Source organism: Coregonus lavaretus (assembly GCF_964263955.1).
Source record: "Coregonus lavaretus genome assembly, chromosome: 8".
Lineage (NCBI taxonomy): Eukaryota > Metazoa > Chordata > Actinopteri > Salmoniformes > Salmonidae > Coregonus > Coregonus lavaretus.
In genome coordinates, this window is record NC_139995.1 from 42,105,743 (window position 1) to 42,131,253 (window position 25,511).

Genomic DNA, 25,511 nt, shown 5'->3' on the forward strand with positions numbered 1-25,511 from the left:
GGAACGTTCTTGTAACATCAGGTGAATGTTTTTTGCACCCTAAAATAAACATTGTAGAATCATCGGCACAACTGGACAGTTTTTGTGGACAGTTTTTGCAACATCAGTCAAACGTTTTATACAAAGGTTCTATAAATCATCAGCACAACTGGACAGTTTTTGTGTTATGAGAACATTTGCAGCGACCTAACTAATGTTCTTGGAACTTTCACAGACCAAATTTGGATGGAATATGCACGCACCCAAACACACAGATCTGACACACACAAATTTATAGTGACAGCAAAAAAAGCACATACATGACACTTCACTTCACACATTTCAAACACATTTCACATGTGTGGTTGCAGACAAACACGCACGCGCATACACACACACACACACACACACACACACACACACACACACACACACACACACACACACACACACACACACACACACACACACACACACACACACACCCAAACACATACAAACACACAGCTTTCTGTCTGCCACTCAGTTCTCCATTTACAGAGTGCTTAAAAGGCTAATTCATAGGGATGTGTGTGGACTCCCCAGCAGTGTGAGACCAGATCAGAGCTCAGTCAGATGGGTCACATCTAATCACCCATGGTCATAACAAGTGTCACAGTCTCAACAGTCCCTACTGCACTGAGCCAGAGAGAACAAGTGTCACAAGCTCAACAGTCTAGCCCCTCAAACTATTAATCACGCACATTATCACACTGACCAAGATGAAAGTGGAATGTGTGTGAAGAGGAGTTGTGTATGTGTGTGTGTCTGTGTGAGTGGGAATCAGACCCATTGAACTCATTCATCTCTGCAGGAGAGATAAGATGACTGGGAGAGATGGCGTGTAGCCGGGATAGAACACCAAACCACTGTTCCCTGCTGGCGGGTTGGGAGTTCAGAACAAGAGTGTTACGACTGAGACCTCAGCAGAGAAAGAACGAGAGAGAGAGAGAGAGAGAGAGAGAGAGAGAGAGAGAGAGAGAGAGAGCAGAGGTTCTGAACAAATGTATGCTCTCATTGGACAAGAACTTGACTGCTGGCATACATTGGACAAGAACTTGACTGCTGGCGCCGGAGAAGATGGCTGCCGTTTTACAGCCCTCTAACCAATTGTACTATTATGTGTGTTTTTTCGCGTTATTTGTAATTTATTCTGTACATAATGTTTCTGCCATCGTCTCTTATGACCAAAAAGAGCTTCTGGATATCAGGACAGCGATTACTCACCTCGTATTGGACAAAGATTTTTTCTTCAACGAGTCGGACGCGAAGGACATTCTACAGACACCCGACAAGGCCCAAATCCCAGTCATTCGCATGAGAAAGAGATGGAGATATCGTGGACGTAGGTCGGGGTGCCTTGTAAGGATCCGACAGTGCGTGAGTAAACTGCCTCTTCCATCAATCCTATTAGCCAATGTTCAATCATTTGAAAACAATTTGGATGACCTAAGATTAAGGTTATCCTACCAACGGGACATTAAAAACTGTAATATCTTATGTTTCACCGAGTCGTAGCTGAACGACGACATGGATAACATACAGCTAGCAGGCTATACGCTACATCGGCAGGATAGAACGGCTGACTCCGGTAAGACAAGGGGTGGCAGTCTGTGTATATTTGTAAACAACAGCTGGTGCATAAAATCTAATACTAAGGAAGTCTCGAGGTTTTGCTCGCCTGAGGTAGAGTATCTCATGATAAGCTGTAGACAACACTATTTACCAAGAGAGTTTTCATCTATATTTTTTGTAGCTGTCTATCTACCAACACAGAGGCAGCGCTCCTACTGGCCGGGGACTTTAATGCAGGGAAACTTAAATCCGTTCTACCTAATTTCTATCAGTATATTAAATTGGCAACCAGAGGAAAAAAAACTCTAGACCACCTTTACTCCATACACAGAGACGCATACAAAGCTCTCCCTCGCCCTCCATTTGGCAAATCCAACCATAACTCTATCCTCCTGATTCCTGCTTATAAGCAAAAACTAAAGCAAGAAGCACCTGTGACTCGGTTAATAAAAAAGTGGTCAGATGACGCAGATGCTAAACTACAGGACTGTTTTGCTAGCACAGACTGGAATATGTTCCAGGATTCTTCAGATAGCATTGAGGAGTACACCACATCAGTCACTGGCTTCATCAATAAGTGCATCGATGACGTCGTCCCCACAGTGACCGTACGTACATACCCCAACCAGAAGCCATGGATTACAGGCAACATCCGCACTGAGCTAAAGGGTAGAGCTGCTGCTTTCAAGGAGCGGGACTCTAACCCGGAAGCTTATAAGAAATCCCGCTATGCCCTCCAACGAACCATCAAACAGGCAAAGAGTCAATACAGGACTAAGACTGAATCGTACTACACTGGCTCTGACGTTCGTCGGATATGGCAGGGCTTGAAAACTATTACAGACTACAAAGGGAAGCACAGCCGCGAACTGCCCAGTGACACAAGCCTACCAGACGAGCTAAATCACTTCTATGCTCGCTTCGAGGCAAGCAACACTGAAGCATGTATGAGAGCATCAGCTGTTCCGGATGACTATGTGATCACGCTCTCCGTAGCCGATGTGAGTAAGACTTTTAAGCAGGTCAACATTCACAAGGCCGCAGGGCCAGATGGATTACCAGGACGTGTACTCCGAGCATGTGCTGACCAACTGGCAAGTGTCTTCACTGACATTTTCAACATGTCCCTGACTGAGTCTGTAATACCAACATGTTTCAAGCAGACCACCATAGTCCCTGTGCCCAAGGACACTAAGATAACCTGCCTAAATGACTACCGACCCATAGCACTCACGTCTGTAGCCATGAAGTGCTTTGAAAGGCTGGTCATGGCTCACATCAACACCATTATCCCAGAAACCCTAGACCCACTCCAATTTGCATACCGCCCCAACAGATCCACAGATGATGCAATCTATATTGCACTCCACACTGCCCTTTCCCACCTGGACAAGAGGAACACCTACGTGAGAATGCTATTCATTGACTACAGCTCAGCGTTCAACACCATAGTGCACTCAAAGCTCATCACTAAGCTAAGGATCCTGGGACTAAACACCTCCCTCTGCAACTGGATCCTGGACTTCCTGACGGGCCGCCCCCAGGTGGTAAGGGTAGGTAACAACACATCTGCCACGCTGATCCGCAACACAGGGGCCCCTCAGGGGTGCGTGCTCAGTCCCCTCCTGTACTCCCTGTTCAACCATGACAGATTGGCCAGGCACGACTCCAACACCATCATCAAGTTTGCCGACGACACAACAGTGGTAGCCTGATCACCGACAACGATGAGACAGCCTATAGGAGGAGGTCAGAGACCTGGCCGTGTGGTGCCAGGATAACAACCTCTCCCTCAACGTGATCAAGACAAAGGAGATGATTGTGGACTACAGGAAAAATAAAGAGGACTGAGCACGCCCCCATTCTCCTCGACGGGGCTGTAGTGGAACAGGTTGAGAGCTTCAAGTTCCTTGGTCTCCACATCACCAACGAAACTACCATAGTCCAAACACACCAAGACAGTCGTGAAGAGGGCATGACAAAACCTATTCCCCCTCAGGAAACTGAAAAGATTTGGCATGGGTCCTCAGATCCTCAAAAAGTTATACAGCTGCACCATCGAGAGCATCCTGACTGGTTGCATCACCGCCTGGTATGGCATCTGCTTGGCCTCCGACCGCAAGGCACTACAGATGGTAGTGCGAACGGCCCAGTACATCACTAGGGTCAAGCTTCCTACCATCCAGGACCTCTATACCAGGCGGTGTCAGAGGAAGGCCCTAAAAATCGTCAAAGACTCAAGCCACCCTAGTCATAGACTGTTCTCTCTGCTACCGCACGGCAAGCGGTACCGGAGTGCCAAGTCTAGGTCCAAAAAGCTTCTCAACAGCTTCTACCCCCAAGCCATAAGACTCCTGAACAGCTAATCATGGCTACCCGGACCCCCCCACCCCACCCCATCCCCCATTTTACGCTGCTGCTACTCTACACTATTTATGCATAGTCATTTTAACTCTACCCACATGTACATATGTCCTCAATTACCTCGACTAGCCGGTGCCCCCGCACATTGACTCTGTACCGGTACCCCCCTGTATATAGCCTCCCTACTGCTATTTTATTTTACTGCTGCTCTTTAGCTATTTGCTTTTATTTTTCATTTTTCTTCATTAACACTTTTTTATTTTACATTTTACTTTAAAAAACGGCATTGTTGGTTAAGGGCTTGTAAGTAAGCATTTCACTGTAATGTCTACACCTTTTGTATTCGGCGCATGTGGCAAATACAATTTGATTTGATTTGATTTGAACTTGCTCCTCCATTTGATAACATGTTCTCCCGCTTCGTGCCTTCTGAACACGACCCAGCCAATTGCTACAAAATCTTCGCTCTAGACCAGTGGTCACCAAACTTTTCTGAGTCAAGATCACTTTCGCAGTCAAAAAGCAAGCCGAGATCTACAGCTCAGATTTTTTTTTAAACATGACTTTAAAAATTTAACATTAATCCAATAAAAACAGTTCTGTAGGAATTAGGTTTGTGCATTACATTATCCCAGCATATTGGCTACAGTGGGGAAAAAAGTATTTAGTCAGCCACCAATTGTGCAAGTTCTCCCACTTAAAAAGATGAGAGAGGCCTGTAATTTTCATCATAGGTACACGTCAAATATGAGAGACAAAATGAGGAAAAAAAAATCCAGAAAATCACATTGTAGGATTTTTTATGAATTTATTTGCAAATTATGGTGGAAAATAAGTATTTGGTCAATAACAAAAGTTTCTCAATACTTTGTTATATACCCTTTGTTGGCAATGACACAGGTCAAACGTTTTCTTTAAGTCTTCACAAGGTTTTCACACACTGTTGCTGGTATTTTGGCCCATTTCTCCATGCAGATCTCCTCTAGAGCAGTGATGTTTTGGGGCTGTCGCTGGGCAACACAGACTTTCAACTCCCTCCTAAGATTTTCTATGGGGTTGAGATCTGGAGACTGGCTAGGCCACTCCAGGACCTTGAAATGCTTCTTACGAAGCCACTCCTTCGTTGCCCGGGCGGTGTGTTTGGGATCATTGTCATGCTGAAAGACCCAGCCACGTTTCATCTTCAATGCCCTTGCTGATGGAAGGAGGTTTTCACTCAAAATCTCACGATACATGGCCCCATTCATTCTTTCCTTTACACGGATCAGTCGTCCTGGTCCCTTTGCAGAAAAACAGCCCCAAAGCATGATGTTTCCACCCCCATGCTTCACAGTAGGTATGGTGTTCTTTGGATGCAACTCAGCATTCTTTGTCCTCCAAACACGACGAGTTGAGTTTTTACCAAAAAGTTCTATTTTGGTTTCATCTGACCATATGACATTCTCCCAATCCTCTTCTGGATCATCCAAATGCACTCTAGCAAACTTCAGACGGGCCTGGACATGTACTGGCTTAAGCAGGGGGACACGTCTGGCACTGCAGGATTTGAGTCCCTGGCAGCATAGTGTGTTACTGATGGTAGGCTTTGTTACTTTGGTCCCAGCTCTCTGCAGGTCATTCACTAGGTCCCCCCGTGTGGTTCTGGGATTTTTGCTCACCGTTCTTGTGATCATTTTGACCCCACGGGGTGAGATCTTGCGTGGAGCCCCAGATCGAGGGAGATTATCAGTGGTCTTGTATGTCTTCCATTTCCTAATAATTGCTCCCACAGTTGATTTCTTCAAACCAAGCTGCTTACCTATTGCAGATTCAGTCTTCCCAGCCTGGTGCAGGTCTACAATTTTGTTTCTGGTGTCCTTTGACAGCTCTTTGGTCTTGGCCATAGTGGAGTTTGGAGTGTGACTGTTTGAGGTTGTGGACAGGTGTCTTTTATACTGATAACAAGTTCAAACAGGTGCCATTAATACAGGTAACGAGTGGAGGACAGAGGAGCCTCTTAAAGAAGAAGTTACAGGTCTGTGAGAGCCAGAAATCTTGCTTGTTTGTAAATGACCAAATACTTATTTTCCACCATAATTTGCAAATAAATTCATTAAAAGTCCTATAATGTGATTTTCTGGAGAGAAAAAAATCTCTATTTGTCTGTCATAGTTGACGTGTACCTATGATGAAAATTACAGGCCTCTCTCATCTTTTTAAGTGGGAGAACTTGCACAATTGGTGGCTGACTAAATACATTTTTTCCACACTGTATATGCCTGGCCTGCCAATATGGTTCTTCTCAGACCATATTATATTCAAAAACTCGAGCTTTGATAACAAAATAGATCAGTTGATGTAGCACTCGCGAGGCACAGCTGAGCAAAAATTGAAATAATTTGCAAATAATTTTATTGTTTATTTTATTGGACTGATGGTACCTGCATCTCATGGTCACGGTGCTTTCAAGACAACTGGGAACTTGGGGAAAAAACGAGGTCAAATCATGACATCAGTGATCTTCAGGTCGGAGAGTCAGAGCTCTAGAAAGATACCATGGTTTCTGACTTGAAATTCCTAGTTGCATGACCATTCAAAACCATTTTTTCCCAGGGGGATCTAGTTTTTTTTCGAGTTCCCAGTTGTCGTGAATGCACTGACGTCAGAGATTTCCGAATTCTGATTTCCCAGTTGTTTTGAACACGGCATTAGTCTCAGCGGAGGGAGGGAGAGAGCAGCAGAGGGTCCGCCTCTCACGGTCCCTGCTGTCTTCTTCCATTCCTCCAATGAGACTGACCAGAGAGAGGGGACACTGTCTTCCACCTGATGGCGAAACTCGAGTCGCACCGCATCTGCCTCATGCACAAATGATGTTCCTATGACCAGAGAAAGTGAAATATTCCTTGATATTAAAATAGACACAGCGAGCCACTAATAATAATAAAAACACCGGGTTATCAATACACTTGGCTACTCATTTATTGCAGCTGCAGCCGAGTGGAAGTAGGGAGAAGTGTGTTTAATGTTTATTAAGAGTGTTGAATAAAAACAGTGTTGACAGTGCTGAATAAAAACGTAAACTCTTCGGCAGTCTCTCTCTGATCATGGTTTTAAAAGTTATGAAATCTCACGTAGGCTAGTATCAAACTTTGCTGTGGCCGGGGTCGTGGAAGCTGTAGGCACAGTGATTTGAGCTATCAGATATGCCAGTGCAGTGGTCAAACTCGATTAACCACAGATCTCCCGGTCTGCCGGACAAATAAAATGGTGCAAAATGGAAATACTACCCGGTGCGCAGGGCTTTCTGCCAACAGCAGAAAATAAAATATAAAAGGACCGCAGGCCATTATCGTTGGCTTTTCTACAGAAATGTTGGTGATCAACAAGGAATGCCTTGAAGATCGACCAGTCGATCGCGATCAACCAGTTGGTGACCACTGCTCTAGACAGAGACTGGAAGGTCAGGGCAGAGATGGTCCAGAGGAATCGTCTGGAGAGACTGAATGACTGATAACTCATTCCATCGCACATAGAGCCTGTAACAACGGTATATGTAATAACTTTTCTATTTGTAATAACAATAAATATGTAATAAACCTGGTAAATATAATAACGTTTTCTGCTAAATGTAATAAGTTATTACATTAACATAAGTATTCAGACCCTTTGCTATGAGACTCGTAATTGAGCTCAGGTGAATCCTGTTTCCATTGATCATCCTTGAGATGTTTATGCAACTTGAATGGAGTCCACCTGTGGTAATTTCAATTGATTGGACATGATTTGGAAAGGCACACACCTGTCTATATAAGGTCCCACAGTTGACAGTGCATGTCAGAGCAAAACCAAAGCCATGAGGTCGAAGGATTTGCCTGTAGAGCTCCGAGACAGGATTGTGTCGAGGCACAGATCTGGGGAAGGGTACCAAAACATTTCTGCAGCATTGAAGGCCCCCAAGAACACAGTGTCCTCCATCATTCTTAAATGGAAGAAGTTTGGAACCACCCAGACTCTCCCTAGAGCTGGCCACCCGACCAAACTGAGCAATCGGGGGAGAAGGGCCTTGGTCAGGAAGGTGACCAAGAACCCGATGGTCACTCTGACAGAGCTCCAGAGTTCCTCTGTGGAGATGGGAGAATCTTCCAGAAGGACAACCATCTCTGCAGCACTCCACCAATAAGGCCTTTATGGTAGAGTGGCCAGACGGAAGCCACTCCTCAGTAAAAGGCACATGACAGCCCAATTGGACTTTGCCAAAAGGCACCTAAAGGACTCAGACCATGAGAAACAAGGTTCTCTGGTCTGATGAAACCAAGATTGAACTCTTTTGCCTGAATGCCAAGCGTCACGTCGGGAGGAAACATGCCACCATCCCTACGGTGAAGCATGGTGGTGGCACCATCATGCTGTGTGGATGTTTTTCAGCGGCAGGGACTAGGAGACTAGTCAGGATTGAGGGAAAGATGAACGGAGCAAAGTACAGAGAGATGCTTGATGAAAACCTGCTCCAGAGCGCTCAGGACATCAGACTGGGTCGAAGGTTCACCTTCCAACAGGACAACAACCCTGAGCACACAGTCAAGACAATGCAGGAGTGGCTTTGGGACAAGTCTCTGAATGTCCATGAGTGGCCCAGCCAGAGCCCGGACTTGAACCCGATCTAACATCTCTGGAGAGACCTGAATATAGATGTGCCGCTACGCTCCCCATCCAACCTGACAGAGCTTGAGAGGATCTGCAGAAAATAATAGGAGAAACTCCCCGAATACAGGTGTGCCTAGCTTGTAGCCTCATAATTTCTGCCAAAGATACTTCAACAAAGTACTGAGTAAAGGGTCTGAATACTTACAGTACCATTCAAAGGTTTGGACACACCGACTCATTCAAGGGTTTTTCTTTATTTTTACTATTTGTCACATTTTAAAATAATAGTGAAGACATCAAAACTATGAAATAACACATATGGAATCATGTAGTAACCAAAAAAGTGTTAAACAATATATATTTGAGATTCTTCAAATAACCACCCTTTGCCTTGATGGCAGCTTTGCACACTCTTGGCATTCTCTCAACCAGCTCCATGAGGTAGTAACCCGGAATGCATTTCAATTAACAGGTGTGCCTTCTTAAAAGTTAATTTGTGGAATTTCTTTCCTTCTTAATGCGTTTGAGCCAATCAGATGTGTTGCGACAAGGTAGTGGGGTATACAGAAGATAGCCCTATTTGGTAAAAGACCAAGTCCATATTATGGCAAGAACAGCTCAAATAAGCAAAGAGAAACGACAGTCCATTATTACTTTAAGACATGAAGGTCAGTCAATACGGAACATTTCAAGAACTTTGAAAGTTTCTTCAAGTGCACTCGTAAAAACCATCAAGCGCTATGATGAATCTGGCTCTCATGAGTACCGCCACAGGAATGGAAGACCCAGAGTTACATCTGCTGCAGAGGATAAGTTCATTAGAGTTACCAGCCTCAGAAATTGCAGCCCAAATAAATGCTTCACAGAGTTCAAGTAACAGACACATCTCAACATCAACTGTTCAGAGGGGACTGTGTGAATCAGATCTTCATGGTCGAATTGCTGCAAAGAAACCACTACTGAAGGACACAAATAAGAAGAAGAGACCTGCTTGGGCCAAGAAACACGAGCAATGGACATTAGACCGGTGGATATTTGTCCTTTGGTCTGGAGTCCAAATTGGAGATTTCTGGTTCCAACCGCCGTGTCTTTGTGAGACGCGGTGTGGGTGAACGGACAATCTTAGCATGTGTAGTTCCCACCGTAAAGCATGGAGGAGGAGGTGTTATGGTGTGGGGTTGCTTTGCTGGTGACACTGTCTGTGATTTATTTAGAATTCAAGGCACACTTAACCAGCATGGCTACCACAGCATTCTGCAGCGATACGCCATCCCATCTGGTTGGGGCTTAGCGGGACTATCATTTGTTTTTCAACAGGACAATGACACAACACACCTCCAGGCTGTGTAAGGACTATTTTACATAGAAGGAGAGTGATGGAGTGCTGCATCAGATGACCTGGCCTCTACAATCCCCCGAACTCAACCCAATTGAGATGGTTTGGGATGAGTCGGACAGCAGAGTGAAGGAAAAGCAGCCAACAAGTGCTCAGCATATGTGGGAACACCTTCAAGACTGTTGGAAAAGCATTCCAGGTGAGGCTGGTTGAGAGAATGCCAAGAGTGTGCAAAGCTGTCATCAAGTCAAAGGGTGACTATTTGAAGAATCTCAAATATAAAATATATTTGATTTGTTTAACACTTTTCTGGTTACTACAAGATTCCATAAGTGTTATTTCATAGTTTTGATGTCTTCACTATTATTCTACAATGTAAAAAAGAGTAAAAATAAAGAAAAACCCTTGAATAAGTAGGTGTGTCCAAACTTTTGACTGGTACTGTATGTAAATGTTATCTTTCAATTTTTTACTTTACTAAAATTTATTAAAACAGTTTTTGCTTTGTCATTATGGGGAATTGTGTGTAGATTGATGAGGGGGGGGAAAAACAATTTAATCAATTTTAGAATAAGGCTGTAACGTAACAAAATGTGGAAAAAGTCAGTGTCTGAATACTTTCTGAATGCACTGTAAGTATTAACACCCCTGAGTCAATACTTTGTAGAAGCACCTTTGGCAGCGATTACAGATGTGAGTCTTTCTGGGTAAGTCTCCAAGAGCTTTCCACACCTGGATTGTGCAACATTTGCCCATTATCTTTTTCAAAATTCTTCAAGCTCTGTCAAATTGGTTGATGGTCATTGCTAAACAACCATTTTCAGGTCTTGCCATAGATTGTCATGTAGATTTAAGTCAAAACTGTAACTTGGCCACTCAGGAACATTCACTGTCTTCTTGGTAAGCAACTCTAGTGTAGATTTGGTTCTAGATTATTGTCCTGCTGAAAGGTGAATTCATTGCCCAGTGTCTGCTGGAAAGCAGAATGGACCAGGTTTTCTCTAGGATTTTGCCTGTGCTTAGCGCCATTCCATTTATTTTCTATCCTGAAAAACTCCCCAGCACTTAACGATTACAAGCATACCCATATTGAGATGCAGCCACCACTATGCTTGAAAATATGGAGAGTGGTACTCAGTAATGTCTTGTATTGGATTTGCCCCAAACATAACCCTTTGTATTCAGGACAAAAAGTTAATTGCTTTGCCAACTTTTTTTTGCAGTATTACTTTAGTGCCTTGTTGCAAACAGGATGCATGTTTTGGAATATTTGTATTCTGTACAGGCTTCCTTCTTTTCACTCTGTCAATTAGGTTATTATTGTGGAGTAACTACAATGTTGTTGATCCATCCTCAGTTTTCTCCTATCACAGCCATTCAACTCTGTAACTGTTTTAAAGTCACCATTCACCTCATGGTGAAATCCCTGAGCGGTTTCCTTCCTCTCTGGCAACTGAGTTAGGAAGGACACCTGTAACTTTGTAGTGACTGGGTGTATTGATACACCATCCAAAGTGTAATTAATAATGTCACCATGCTCAAAGGGATATTCAATGTCTGCTTTTTATTATCCATCTACCAATAAGTGCCTTTCTTTGCGAGGCATTGGAAAACCTCCCTGGTCTTTGTGGTTGAATCTGTGTTTGAAATTCACTGCACGACTGAGGGACCTTACAGATAATTGTGGGTGTGGAATACAGACATAAGGTAGCCATTCAAAAATCATGTTAAACACTATTATTGCACACAGAGTGAGTCCATGCAACTTATTTTGTGACTTGTTAAGCACATTTTTACTCCTGAACTTATTTAGGCTTGCCATAACAAAGGGGTTGAATACTTATTGACTCAAGATATTTCAGCTTTTCATTTTTTATTAATTTGTTTAAAAAATTGAAAAACATATTCCCACTTTAACATTATGGGGTGTTGTGTGTAGGCCAGTGACAAAATAATCTCAATGTAATCCATTTTTAATTCAGACTGTAACACAACAAAATGTGGAAAAAGTCAAGGGGTGTGAATACTTTCTGAAGGCACTGTACCACAACCCACTGCCAATTACAACACAAACAAACTCATGCACATCATACAGGAATAGTCATACATAGATACTTACAAGCACACATTTAAATGTACACACGTACAGTCATAGACACACACTGATAGACCTGCATGAATCTGTAAGCTCTATTATTTAACATGTCATCTGCAATAGTTCCCTGCAAACAATAATGAGTCATTAGGATGTCTAAAGTAGTCATGGTCCCTTAGAGTTTTTGTTTAGTTCACAGTTTGTCCCAAGGACATTGTGTCATGGTCTCCTGGAGGTTTACACTTGTTGGTTTACTATTCTTGTGAGGACTTCTGGTATACACACACACCTTTTAACATACAGTGGTTTACAATTACATATTTGACATACATTTCATATGTTTACTCAGTGGTGGAAAAAGTACCCAATTGTCATACTTGAGTAAAAGTATAGATACCTTAATAGAAAGTTACTCAAGTATAAGTGAAAGTCAGCCAGTAAAATACTACTTGAGTAAAAGTCTAAAAGTATTTGGTTTTAAATATACTTAAGTATCAAAAGTAAATGTAATTGATAAAATGTACTTAAGTATCAAAAGTAAAAGTAAAAGTATAATAATTTATAATTCCTATTATTTAGCAAAGCAGACGGCACAATTGTCTTGTTTTTGAAATTTTCGGATAGCCAGGGGCACACTCCAACACTGAGACATTATTTACAAAAGATGAATTTGTGTTTAGTGAGTCCGCCAGACCAGAGGCAGTAAGGATGACCATGTGTTCTCTTGATAAGTGTGTGAATTTGACCATTTTCCTGTCCTGCTAAGCATTCAAGAGTACTTCAGGGAAAATGTATGGAGTAAAAAGTACAATATTTTCTTTAGGAATGTAGTGAAGTAAAAGTAAAAGTTCTCAAAATATAAATAGTAAAGTAAAGTACAGATACCCCAAAAAACTACTTAAATAGTACTTTCAAGTATTTTTACTTAAGTACCTCAGACCACTGTGTTTACTCATACAATAATTATTATTTCACACGTCTTCACCTGGGATTTGAACTCACAACTTCTTGGTTCACAGCGTTCCAATCTTCCTGCTATGCCACTATGTCTGTATGAATAACTGATTTGGCTAGAAGGGCACTCTAGAATGGACATTTAAACCAGATAACGGGACAGTTGTGAAAAGATATTGGGACAGTTGGAAAAGATATCGGGACACCTTGCAATCATGACTTAATAAGCGCTTACACATGCAGACTGTACTTGCTACAAAGTTACAGAAAGGTAAACCAACAACCACACAAACCGTAATTGGATACATTGTAAACACAGGTCCAACAAGGAAAAACTTAGCTAGTTGGCTAGCTAGCATTTATTTGTTTTTACACAGACATGTTTTTTTTGAGCATCTGATGACCTAGCGTGGTGAGTGATGAACATGAATTTCTCTGGTCCCTACTGTGGCAGTCATGATGCAAGTGGCACTATGCTGTCAAATCCTCCCACATTTCTAGTTTGACCAGCTGTTTTCAGCAACTGTTATTTTTGAATTCAGTTGTCATATTGGCAGGTTTGCGAGCAACAAACTATTTAGCTAGCTTCTAGGCTAGTGATTGATATGCAATGCAATCTCCTCGTAATGAACAGTGTTGAGTGTCCTGATGAGAAGGCAAACTTTTCTAGCTATTCCAGGCAAAATCTGGCATTATCAGCTCATTGTTATGGATGTATTCAAATAAATGTCAATAGAAAACAGCTACTTTGCTGTTATTCTTGATGCAGAGGTCATATCTGTGTTAGCCATAGCTAGCTAGCTAGCTAGCAAGGAAGGGAGAAGGACGTTGCCAGTGAGTATGTCAACGGAACTAATCAAACAACCAAAAGATGAGAAAGTATTAATTTGCTTATATGAATGACAATATTAACACTTTTTTATATATATACCGGTAAATGTGTGCCTTAGTATTGTTATCTTTGACAACTGTGGTATAAGCAGGATAAATGTCTCCATTCTGTACATTACCTTGGAAAAATGAACTCTGGACATTTATCCCTTACATAATATGACCATGCAGTGCCTTTAAGTGATCATGTGAAATGTAATCATATTGTCATTGATGAAATATTTTTACACTATTTTAGCTGAACAGTGTAGTAGAACTAATTTAGGCAGCTATTTGAGATTTAGTTTTAGTCTTAGGTTTAGTCTTAAAATACCTTTTAGCCTCAGTCACATTTTAATCATTTCATCCTTTTAGTTATTATCAGTCGACTAAAACTCTGGACAATGTTTGTTTAGTTTTGGTCACAGACACTTCAGGGCATTTTTTTCTATTAAATATTAGGCTACCTCTAACTTCCATCACGTGCACATTTACAGTGCATTCGGAAAGTATTCAGACACCTTGACGTTTTCCACATTTTGTTACGTTGCAGCCTTACTCTAAAATTGATTAAATAGTTGTTTTCCCTCATCAATCTACACACAACACCCCATAATAACAAAGCAAAATAAGTTTTTTAGACATTTTTGCAAATGTATTACAAATAAAAACCTGAAATATCACATTTACATAAGTATTCAGACCCTTTACTCAGTACTTTGTTGAAGCACCTTTGGCAGCGATTACAGCCTAGAGTCTTCTTGGGTATGACGCTACAAGCTTGGCACAACGCTCTGGAGCAGATTTTTATCAAGGATCTCTCCGTACTTTGCTCCGTTCATCTTTCCCTCGATCCTGACTAGTCTCCCAGTCCCTGCCGCTGATAAACATCCCCACAGCATCATGCTGTCACCACCATGCTTCACCGTAGGGATGGTGCCATGTTTCCTCCAGACGTGACGCTTGGCATTCAGGCCATAGAGTTCAATCTTGGTTTCATCAGACCAGAGAATCTTGTTTCTCATGATCTAAGAGGTCCTTTAGGTGCCTTTTGGAAAACTCCAAGCCAGCTGTCATGTGCCTTTTACTGAGGAGTGGCTTCCATCTGGCCACTCTACCATAAAGGCCTTATTGGTGGAGTGCTGCAGAGATAGTTGTCCTTCTGGAAGATTCTCCCATCTCCACAGAGGAATGCTGGAGGTCTGTCAGAGTGACCATCGGGTTCTTGGTCACCTCCCTCACCAAGGCCCTTCTCCCCCGATTGCTCAGTTTGGTCGGGCGGCCAGCTCTAGGAAGAGTCTTGGTGGTTCTAAACTTCTTCCATTTAAGAATGATGGAAGCCACTGTGTTCTTGGGGACCTTCAATGCAGCAGAAATGTTTTGGTACCCTTCCCCAGATCTGTGCCTCGACACAGTCCTGTCTCAGAGCTCTACGGGATATTCCTTTCACCTCATGGCTTGGTTTTTGCTCTGACATGCACTGTCAACTGTGGGACCTTATATAGACAGATGTGTGCCTTTCAAAATCATGTCCAATCAATTGAATTTATACCAGTTGGACTTCAATAAAGTTGTATAATCATCTCAAGGATGATCAATGGAAACAGGATGCACCTCTCTTTTTTATTTTTAATACATTTGCAAACATTTCTAAAAACCTGTTTTCGCTTTGTCATTAAGGGGGATTGTGTGTAGATTGATTTAATCCATTGTAGAATAAGGCTGTAACGTAACAAAATTTGGAAAAAGTCATGGGGTCTGAATACTTTCCGAATGCACTGTAGATACCCTTGTCCAACTAGGCCTACTATGGCCTCAATATACATTGATATGTGGCAGATTGTAACCAATGCCAGTCATAATTAACTATATAGGCTATATAAAGTCTTAGCTACAGGTTGAACAATTTACAGCTGTGATTTGATCCCCATAATTAACCATCAAGGGCTTGTCGTTGTGAGAGGTATTGACATGTTGAAATCACAGAGCTGTCTGTTTAAGCGACTAGCGCACAGCTCAGATACCCATACATACCCCACAAGACATGCCACCAGGGGTCTCCTCACAGTCCCAAAGTCCACCACAGACTACGGGAAATGCACAGTACTACATAGAGCCATGACTCCATTGAACTCTATTCCACATCATGTAACTCAGTCAAGCAGTAAAATCTGATTTAAAAACAGATAATAGAGGCCTCCCGAGTGGCGCAGCGGTCTAAGGCACTGTATCACAGTGCTAGAGGCGTCACTACAGACCCGGGTTCGATCCTGTGCTGTATCACAACCGGCTGTGATCAGACTGTGCACAATTGACCCAGCGTCGTCTGGGTTAGGGGAGGGTTTTGCAGGGGGGGGGGGCTTTACTTGGCTCATTGTGCTCTAGCGACTCCTTGTGGCGGGCCGGGCACATGCAGGCTGACCTCAGTTATCAGGTGAATGGTGTTTCCTCCAACACATTGGTGCGGGTGTTAAGAAGCGTGGTTTGGCGGGTCATGTTTCGGAGCATGCATGTCTTGACCTTCGCCTCCCGAGGGAGTTGCAGGGATGAGACAAGATTGAAAAAGGGGGTAAAATTAAACAAACAATACACCTTATGGAACAGCGCGGACTGTGAAGTGGCACACGCCCTCTAAACATACATTCTAATATTGTTAATTTGCTGTATTATTGATTTTGTATTGTAGATCTGTTATGGTAGAGTAGTGTGTGTAATAATGTATTGTGTTATGTATTGTTTTATTGTATGTAATTGTGATTGGACCTTGGCAGCAGCTAATGGAGATCCGGAATAAAATACAGAATACAAAAAAAGGGTGGTAAACAACAGTGCTTTCTTTGAAAATGGGAAAATGTGAGCTTTCCAAAAACATTACTGTACTCCTAATATTCAACAAATAGCATTTGTTTTTCACATAGGGAAAAGCAGCCGCAACTCGTCTTTGCGGACCGTGGCGCGAGAGAGGCAAAACAGATGAAGGAATTACAGAGCACATGGGAAAATAGAGCTTCTGATATGATCAAAGCAAACATAGCCTACATGACAGCAAGAGAGAGAGTAAACATTATTGTTTCTAGTTGAAGTACGTTACAAGTGAAGTGTCCTGGCTTCGCATCAGTTCAAAAGATTGACGAGTGACTGGAGCAAACGCCTGGGAGCTATGTGGGAGAGCCGAGCAGATCAGCTCAATCAGACCAGCAACTGAAAGATGTCAATTCTGCCAATGAGAGGATTGCATGAAAAATATTCTGCATGCATCCATTCTTGTGATTGGACAAAACAGATGAAAAGGATCTTCATGTCAAATTAAATGTCCATTAGTCTCACGTGGAATTCTCGTCTCGTCACATTTTCTTAGACTAAAATGAAAATATATTTGTAATAGTTATAGTTTTTTTTAAAGGGCGTCCTGTCATAATTTTAGTCAGGAAAAATAGGTTGCTAACAAATATTTTTCGTCATAGTTATTGTTGACGAAATTATCACTTCAGCGTACCACTAACCTTAAAACCCCCACACCATGTCATTACTTTATTTAGAATGGTTTGGGCCACCTGGGACCATCATGTGACAAATACCTTCAAGAACTTCCAGGGGAGCTTTAGGGGACCGTGACACAACGCAGACAGAGGTCACCCAGAGAACGTTCCCTTGGGACCATCACGCAACGTTCTTAGAACGTTCTCAGAACATCAGAGGGATAATGTCGCGACGAAATCCTTAAGGGTTCCTACTGGGAACTTTGCCGAATGTCCTTAGGACATTCACTGTTTGCTGGGTTACTGCTGTTAAATGTTCATCTCAATGAATGCATGTATGTATGTGTGTGTATTGTGTATTTTGCTGTTTATAGTGTGTGGAGTCGTAAATTCTTTGTCAATATATTCTGTCTCTATATTATCTTTATCGTCTATATTCACAATTTCACCGAATCAAATTCTGTGTATATGTAAATGTCCTTTGTGAATATAGGTGATTCAGATTCTGAATGTTACATGCTGTAGCTACCTCAATTGTTATTTCAAATAATTTCGGTGACTTCACAGCAATTGCTAGCTAGCTGGAATGTAGCTAGCTAGATCCAAATCCCCCTAGATACAGCCATGTCTCATAGTCATGAAATTTGTAAATGAAAGAGGAATATAATAATATGAATTGAATGGGCCCCGTGTAGCTCAGTTGGTAGAGCGTGGCGCATGCAACGCAAGGGTTGTGGGTTCGATTCCCACAGGGGCCAGTATGAATAAATAAAAAAATATTATGCACTAACTGTAAGTCGCTCTGGATAAGAGTGTCTGCTAAATGACTTTAAAAATATATATATTATCCAGATGGTGTGACAAAGGCATTTCCTAACAGACCTGCTAACTTTCTTTGTTGTTACTTTAAGGTTGGAACCAACATGCAGTACCTCCAGCAGGAAGACAGGCAATAACCATTATTCCGCCAGCTCAGGGAGAAGCTACACTAATCACAGCCCTGTGTAATGTTCAATGTAATGTATTTCTATTGTTTACATTTTTTTTTTACAAATAAAAGGAAATGTATGGTTTAAACATGTCTTTAATGTTTTGTTTAGCTGTTAGTGATAATTCCCTAAGTGTTAATACATTTGTGTTTACATCATTAAGCCTTTATGTATGTTATGAATGACCAAAGGTGTCTGACCTTATAGTAAATACAGCGTCATATGATACAAAGCATTTATGTATGTGATATAAATGACCAAATTGGCCCAGCATCACGCGGTATGGCTCGTTTTTGTTGTGTGCATGTTTGTGTACTGAGGAACATGTAACTTGGTTCCAGAAGAAATACACTTTCAATTTCTTTAGGTTGGGGGCTTTCATCAAGGTAAGTGTTTCTTGGTGTAACGTCGTCCCCAGGCTATTGCACACATAGCACATATAAGCCTGGGATATCAACCATTCAAGTTGGCCTTAGTGGGAGTGACCATAGAATTCTATAGGAGTGACCTTACTGAGTAAAGTATTTGCCATCTTCACTACTTAACAGTAAAAAAGTCATAATTATTGCTAAACCCTGCCCATTTCCACAATTTACCCTCTTAAAATGTTATTTTAAAACTAATCCTAACCCTTTAACCTAACTCCTAAACTTAACCCTAACCTTAACCCTAACCCCTAATGGTGATGGACATCCACAAAATAATACATACCATACGAAACGTAACATATCATACTAAATGAAATGTCTCGGATTTAATTACAGATAATACGAATTGCTCTGATACCAGGTTGTTGCACCACAAAGCCAATCAGTCTGTCTGTCAAGTTCTACTGTAGCCTTATAGTTTCCAATCTGAGAGGATTCTATACAGAACAAAGCATTCCACTAATATTATATCTGTTCTATCTGCCAGTCTAAGACAAAGCATTCCTCTCCCTTCTATCAGTTCTAGATCTAAGATTCTAAGACGTTTTGACATTCTGACGGCTCTGCAGTTGGTGCCATGAGTCACTGCGTACGTGCATGCACACGCACACACACACACACGCAATACAGACACACAGAGCTCTGAGGGAGGATTGACCCCTGTGGTCAGCCCCTCGTTAGAGGCAGCAGAAGGAGTCTTTGAGCTGGTGGTGGGTCACTGAGACACAGCCAATGGGGGAAAGACAGACGCTCCGGCCAAAGGAGCTAAGCATGCTTAAGCATTATGGAGCTAAGCATGCTGGGAACATCCAGGGAGGGCTAACCTTGCCAAGTTTAAAATGAGAGGAACCCCAGTACATCATCAGCAACATGAGAAGAAAGTGAATGCGCACAGCGGTCACAGTGTCCAGGCCTCAGCCTGGTCGTTGTTGAGGTGGTGGTGATACAGCCTTGCTGGCGTTCACATAGCAGGACCGTGCTGCTGCAACACAGAGATAAAAAACAAGAGAGCTCCTCAAGGCTCCTCAAGCCTGAGTAGCCTATTCACGCTGTAACAACTCTATAGCTAACATCTCAACTGGCGGATCACCAGGGCTCGCTCTTCTCACCACAATGCAACACTGTCACAGGCTCACAATGCCTAGATTATGGTTCTTCTGAGTGATAGAGAGAGGCCCATCTCTACTACCTCTATCCTTACCTCTCGGCCTTCCCAGTAAGTAGGCTACTATCACATCATCCTAACGTAGCAGGCGTAGAGAAGAAATGCCTGAGACTAGACCCCTCCACATTCTGGTCTTGATTTTATATTTTTTTTAACAGTTGGGGAGGTTATTTTCTGCACTTTTCAACCAATCCAGTAAATGTGAAGGAGGAGTTAAAATGGAGTGCCGCCTTGTTAACGTCCGAAAGTTGAAGTCAGGCTCTTTCTTCAATTTCCCTTGAAAACATGAACTTCCGGTTGTTGTTGGCAACTCCGCTAAGGTTACTATCACACCAACGCAAGCGTGGATGCTTCACTGTTTCTGCATTGAACAATCAACAATGCTACAGTGTTGCTTTGCCAAATAGAACAGAGCATAAAAAAAGCATAAACATGTACCTTCACCCTCCACTCACAACTTGCGTGTTTCTATTAAATAATTTTGAGTACTATGAATTTTATTAAAACTTACTTTAGAAGTGTTCTGTTGATGGTATGGAGACGCACTGACTTCTTATGCACTGACTGTGCTGTCGCTCCAGATAAAGAGAAAACCAAAAAGGCTATTATGTGAAAAGATTCATATTAACATACAACATGAACTGTCTGGAGTGTTGCTCTACCATCTGGGGGAAAGGCAGCGAGATACTGTATGTTCTGAATTCTGTATGTCCTTCAACATTATATTAGTCATTTGATATGTACAGTATTAATACATTGCATGTGCCCTTTCCCTTCAGCACTATCAGCCTACTGTCTTTCTCTCAATTCAATTCAATTTCAATTCAATTCAATTTAAGGGCTTTATTGGCATGGGAAACGTATGTTAACATTGCCAAAGCAAGTGAAGTAGATAGTAAACAAAAGTAAAATTAACTATAAAAATTAACAGTAAACATTACACTCAGAAGTTCCAAAAGAATAAAGACATTACAAATGTCATATTATGTATATATACAGTGTTGTAACAATGTGCAAATTGTTAAAGTACAAATGGGAAAATAAATCAACATAAATATGGGTTGTATTTACGATGGTGTTTGTTCTTCACTGGTTGCCCTTTTCTTGTGGCAACAGGTCACAAATCTTGCTGCTGTGATTGCACACTGTGGTATTTCAACCCGTAGATATGGGAGTTTATCAGAATTGGGTTTGTTTTCGAATTATTTGTGGATCTGTGTAATCTGAGGGAAATATGTGTCTCTAATATGGTCATACATTTGGCAGGAGGTTAGGAAGTGCAGCTCAGTTTCCACCTCATTTTGTGGGCAGTGTGCACATAGCCTGTCTTCTCTTGAGAGCCAGGTCTGCCTACGGCGGCCTTTCTCAATAGCAAGGCTATGCTCACTGAGTCTGTACATAGTCAAAGATTTCCTTAAGTTTGGGTCAGTCACAGTGGTCAGGTATTATGCCACTGTGTACTCTCTGTTTAGGGCCAAATAGCATTCTAGTTTGCTCTGTTTTTTTTGTTAATTCTTTCCAATGTGTCAAGTAATTCTCTTTTTGTTTTCTTATGATTTGGTTGGGTCTAAGTGTGTTGTTGTCCTGGGGCTCTGTGGGGTCTGTTTGTGTTTGTGAACAGAGCCCCAGGACCAGCTTGCTTATGGGACTCTTCTCCAAGTTCATCTCTCTGTAGGTGATGGCTTTGTTATGGAAGGTTTGGGAATCTCTTCCTTTTAAGTGGTTATAGAATTTAACAGCTCTCTTCTGGATTTTGATAATTAGCGGGTATCAACCTAATCTCTCTCTCGCTCTTTCTCTCGCTCTCTCTCTTAGCAGACCTTTAAAGGTACACATCACTGTCAAAAGGCAACGTATGCTTGATTGCGTTCATATGAACTGTGGACTGTATTCTTCTCATCATTTCCTCAGTCTACTCTAAATGACACGGCGGCGGGGTGTGTCTTATGTGTGTGTGCGCGCGCGTGCGCGACGGTGTGCGCCCGCGCGATGCACCTGCCCACGAGCCGTTCTCCTCAGCAGCGCATGATGAAGGTAAGCTGTGGGTATCCTATATGCCCCGGGAGCAGCCGCGGGGTTTCTCCACCTAGAGGTTGAACTAAGCTGAGCTTCCCGTCACTTTAGTGAGATGGGGGGGGGGGTAACTCTAGACCTATAATCATGCTAAATGGCATATAAGTGCGTATCTCTATCCCATACACAGATATTGCATCTAATGAGATAAAAACGGAAAACCAAACCTCAACAACCGCTGAAGTGACATCGTGCATTTTGAAGCCCATTCAACGACAGGTAAACACAACGTTTAATCGGCCAAATGTTAAGGTCAGAAAACAAACACATCTTATCTGATAGTGCGACAGATAAATATAAATGCGCATTTACCTACCTCAATTAATGGAGGAGAGCGAGTGTTTTTATTTATTTCTCTCTGCAGGCGGAGAGATGCTGAGATGCGTGTTCACTCCCGGCAGAAGGATGTGTAGACTGCTGATCATGCGCAAGACACACTGATGCAGCCCGCTCAGAACGCCCTGTAATAAAGGAGACCACACGGGATATTCAGATAATAGAAGCGTCTCTAGCCTCATCTGACAGATCTTTGTTGTCCCTCCCTCTCTCTCTCTCTCTCCCCCTCTCTCTCTCTCTCCCTCTCTCCGTTTGTCGTCGCTCACTCGCTGTTTCCTGTCTCCCCCCTTCTGCGCTACGCAATTTAGTCAAGCTGCAGCCCCTGTCGCATTAGGATGTCCTCTCTCTCTCTCTCTCTCTCTCTCTCTCTCTCTCTCTCTCTTGCGCGTTCTCATCCGCGAAAAGCCGCTTCTTTTTCTTTCGCTGCTGTACCCCCTTCCCACCTTCCTCCTCCCTTCTCTCACCTTCTGTTATCTTCTCCTCCTTTAAAATGAAACGAAAAAAAATGAAACGCGCCTGCCTCGCTTTTTTGTTGCCTGCCTCTCCTACGCAGCAGCTACTCATTTTAGAATAGGAGCATCGGTGATTCCCCTCCCTCCCCTCTTTCCCTTTCTCTCCCCCTCGCTGTTTCTCTGAACGTGTGACCTGCACACCCGCCCCCCATCCCCCATCCCTCCCTTCACACCTCACTAATGAACATCTCATGCCCCAATATGCACACAATGTCATCACGGAGTGGGACCGGGCTGTCGCACTGGGTGCTCAAGTGCTCTCCTTAAAATGATTTCCTCCGACTTTATTACACCGGGGTCTCAACTAGGCCTACACACACCTGAGCCCCCGCTCCCAGCCTATAGGCCACATTAGGCCGCTGACACTCACAGCACTAATGACAAAAGAACAGGCACAATATGAATTAGAGCCATATATAGCCTAGGCTACATATGACTTCACAAGGAATACTAAGTACATGCAAAAATACAGTAATTAGACATGCAAGTTTGATTTGAGCACTTTGACAAAGCACATCCACACAGGCCTACTGTAGAGATGAACCATGTGTTAGACAATTAGCACATGCAATACACTATTAGACATGCAAGACTAGACAAGAGAACTGCAACATAACACATACTGTATATCATCAAGGTTAGGTTACTCATAAAACACCCATGTAGATCAGTGGTAGGCAAATTACTTACATGAGTGACACTGTATATGGGACAATTCCTTCATAGGCAAGTAATGGGCCTATTACTATGAAAACATTAAAATCACCATTGTTGCAGAAAGTCAACATCAAATAATGTGCCAAAGTGTGTGTAGTTGACATACAAATGTCAAAATACTTACTTTCACCTCATTAACTCTAATAAAAAGAGGTCACGCATTAAATGTAGTCTGAAATTAGAAATAAATTAATTCAACCCAATGTCTTTTGCAGAATAGAAAAGTGTTGTAGGCGGCAGTGGTAGCAAACATAGTGAGTGAAATGGAGTCAAACTAATTCAGTATGCAGACTCACAGAGTGTATCTACAGTATCAAACAGTGCAGGCCTTAGTCCACGACTGTCATCTTGGCTGCAATTGAATCTCAGGGAGTGTTCAGAGTGGTTGCTGCATTATTATGATACACTGGAGCTAAAAGAGAGAGACAGAGAGAGACAGACAGAGAGAGAGAGAGAGAGCGAGAGAGAGAGAGAGAAAACACCAGTGTGCTGGAGCTTCTTAAAAAAATATATTGAGTTTTTCAGTCTTTATACACATTAAACTACACAATGTGTGAACAATCCTCATTTCAATTGGATGCTGAGAAGATTACATAACAGACAATGTAGACACCTGGGCCAGGCTGTAAAACTCTGCATTATTTTTCAGACAAATTATTTATTAGTTATATGTTTTTACTGCATGGGGAAATTACTCAATAAATAAAAACAACTTGTACATATCCAAATTGTTTTAGTTGTAATATTTGGTCCACTCAAGGGGCCTTACGCATGAGTACTGTGCAACTATACAAGCCAATTCCTAACAACCCATTGGGATATAATCCATATGAATTAAATCAACACTCAACACAAAAACAGCAGACAATCATATTCATAAGGTTGTAACTTTATTCAACTGAAAAAATAAAGAAGCATCGACCACATTTAAATCTACCCAAAATGTGTTTAGGTCATCTTACTTGCAGCGTATACACTACTGTATATATAAAAAAGTATGTGGACATGCCTTCAAATTAGTGGATTCCGCTTTTTCAGCCACACCCGTTGCTGACAGGTGTATAAAATCAGGCACACAGCCATCCAATCTCCATAGACAAATATTGGCAGCGGAATGGCCTTACTGAAGAGCTCAGTGACTTTCAACATGGCACCGTCATAGGATGCCACCTTTCCAACAAGTCAGCTCGTCAAATTTCTGTCCTGCTAGATCTGCCCCGGTCAATTGTAAGTGCTGTTATTGTGAAATGGAAAAGTTTAGGAGCAACAACGGCTCAGCCGCGAAGTGGTAGGCCACACAAGCTCACAGAACGGGACCGCAGAGTAAAGAAGCAAGTAGCGCGTAAAAATCGTCTGTCCTCGGTTGCAACACTCACTACCAAGTTCCAAACTGCCTCTGGAAGCAACGTCAGCACATTAACTGTTCGTCGGGAGCTTCATAAAATGGGTTTCCATGGCCGAGCAGCCGCACACAAGCCTAAGATCACCATGCGCAATGCCAAGAGTCAGCTGATGTGGTGTTAAACTCTCCGCCATTGGACTCTGGAGCAGTGGAAATGCATTCTCTGGAGTGATGAAACACGCTTCACCATCTCGCAGTCCGATGGAAGAATATGGGTTTGGCAGATGCCAGGAGAACACTACCTGCCCGAATGCATAGTGCTAACTGTAAAGTTTGGTGGAGGAGGAATAATGGTCTGGGGCTGTTTTTCATGGTTCCGGCTAGGTGCCTTAGTTCCAGTGAAGGGAAACCTTAATGCTACAGCATTCAATGACATTCTAGACGATTCTGTGCTTCCAACTTTGTGGCAATAGTTTGGGGGAGGCCCTTTCCTGTTTCAGCATGACAATGCCCCTGTGCACAAAGTGAGGTCCATACAGATATGGGTTGTCGAGATTGGTGTAGAATAACTTGACTGGCTTGCACAGAGCCCTGACCTCAACCCCATCGAAAACCTTTGGGATGAATTGGAACGC

General features: G+C 42.4%; 1 protein-coding gene across 2 annotated transcripts in view; it reads right to left on the bottom strand.

Moving 5' to 3' along the window:
- LOC311134353 (contactin-2-like) overlaps nucleotides 1–22,466 on the bottom strand; it is an 80,762-nt gene extending 58,296 nt beyond the window's left edge. The window contains exons 1-2 of one of the 2 annotated variants that reach the window (XM_084168002.1): nucleotides 22,286–22,466; nucleotides 20,408–20,471 (exon numbers count right to left, since the gene is read on the bottom strand). The gene's annotated coding sequence lies outside the window, so the exon portion shown is untranslated. The remainder of the gene's footprint in view (nucleotides 1–20,407; nucleotides 20,472–22,285) is intronic. The other variant, XM_084168003.1, reaches the window with a different exon arrangement.
- Nucleotides 22,467–25,511: the final 3,045 nt, after the last annotated feature.